This window comes from Chrysochloris asiatica, unplaced genomic scaffold (genome assembly GCF_000296735.1).
Source record: "Chrysochloris asiatica unplaced genomic scaffold, ChrAsi1.0 scaffold00216, whole genome shotgun sequence".
In the NCBI taxonomy this organism is placed as follows: domain Eukaryota; kingdom Metazoa; phylum Chordata; class Mammalia; order Afrosoricida; family Chrysochloridae; genus Chrysochloris; species Chrysochloris asiatica.
In genome coordinates this window covers 1,883,894-1,885,737 of record NW_006408734.1, presented here as the reverse complement: position 1 = coordinate 1,885,737, position 1,844 = coordinate 1,883,894, and the positions used below count along the sequence as shown (strand labels likewise).

At 33.2% G+C, this 1,844-nt stretch overlaps 1 protein-coding gene across 1 annotated transcript in view; it reads right to left on the bottom strand.

Annotated features, from left to right (window-relative positions):
• Positions 1-1,844, bottom strand: part of LOC102811447 (sperm-tail PG-rich repeat-containing protein 2-like) — a 471,006-nt gene that overhangs the window by 271,579 nt on the left and 197,583 nt on the right. The gene's annotated exons all lie outside the window — the stretch shown is intronic.

The window sequence follows — 1,844 nt, the reverse complement described above, 5'->3', positions numbered from 1 at the left end:
GCTGTGCATGGGGTCGCTATGAGTCGGTTCCGACTCGATGGCACCTGACAACAACAACAACAACATGTTGATGTATTATTAGCTTTCTGATTGCTTCCAGGTAGATGTGATCTGCAGATGGACTTTCCTGTTCACTTTTCTTTTTACTCAACTTAGAGTAACTGTAGCAAGTGTTGGCTGTCTATGTGGTGTATAGCAGCTGGTATTGACTCTTTCCAGGATGGTGGGTTTTTATAAGGTGTGATTGTAGCTTGGCTATATTACCACAATTGCTGTCTCTTCCCAGGTAATGAAGGGAAAGAAAAAGCCCCCAACAAGGTAAAATGCTGGGACAGGATTCTCAGTGGTTTAGCAGTTAAGATGTAGTTTTTACCTCCATGATGAAATTTAATATGACACAATCATCCCCATGATGCAATCTTATAAGATCAGCTCTGATCTAATTATCTTTGTGTTGTAAATACTCACTTCTATGATATAGCAACAATTGTGATATTGGTGCAGGACCTGGTAGTGTTCCATTCTGTTGTGCTATGAGTCAGTATTGACTCAATGGCACCTAACACACATACACAATATTAATTAGGTTGGATGTAGTATACAAGATTAGGTTATATTTTAATTAATTTGTTCTAAGATGTAAAAGAAGCTAAGTGATCAGAGAACAAGAGATCTACTACCACCAAAAAGAAGAGCCAGGTGTGGTGTACAGTACCATTTGGACCTGGGGTCTCTAAACTGTGAAGCTCCCAGAGTCAGGAGGAAATTGATGCCAAGACACATAGAGATCTCCAAGAAATACTGGACCTAGAAATGCTAGAAGGAGACGAGGACCTTTCCCCAAAACCAACACTTTGAATTTGAACTTCTAGCCTCGAAAACTGTGAGAGGATTAATTTCTGTTTGCTAAAGCCATACACTTGTGATATTTCTGTTATAGCACCACTAGAGAACTAAGACACCATCCTAAGACAGTGACCAAAGTCTTTCATTGACAGAGATGCAAAACCTCTAAGCAAAATATTACAAAGCTAAATCCAGCAAAGACCAAACTGGTTTTATTCCAGAAATTAAGTTTGCTTAAACATGAGAAAATAAAACATATATATACATTTTATAACATTAAAATAATAATTTTTTTAATCATGATAAAATTTATTGGTAAACTAAGGATTAAAGAGGATTATGATAAACATTAACATATTCAGTGATAAAATGCTAAAAGCATTTCTTTGAGATCAGAAATTATGTAACAGTTTACTATTTCTCTCTAAATGGATCTTTCAGTCAGAGTAATAAGGCCAGACATAATATAAAAATAAATTATTTGGGAAGTAAAAAAAGAAGAAATTAAGCTGACATTATTTATAGACGGCATAATTGTGCTTGTGGAAATTTCAAAATAAACTAATAAATCAGTAGAATTCACAACTAAAATTAAAAGAATTCTGGACCCTTAGAACAAAGCAAATCTAAAAGATCTAATATATTTCTTTATAAAAGCTACATAATGCTAAATAGTGAAAACATTTAAAGACACCATTCACAGTAGTATTTTAAAAATCAAAGATGAAAAAAAAATCTAATAAAAGATGTGTAAGACCCCCTCACAAAAAGAAATTATGAAATATCAGAGAACTTAAAATCTCATTGGAAGCTATATTCACTCCCACAAAATAGTGAAGCAATCTTAAAATGAAGATAAGTACTTAAAGAAGTAGGTATGAGATTCTCAATGACATTTTTTTTTTTTTTTAAAGAAAAGGAACATTCAGTTCATTTTAATTATAAAACAAAGTTGTGGACCAAATTTATTTTTCCCCTTATGCCATAGATACCATATA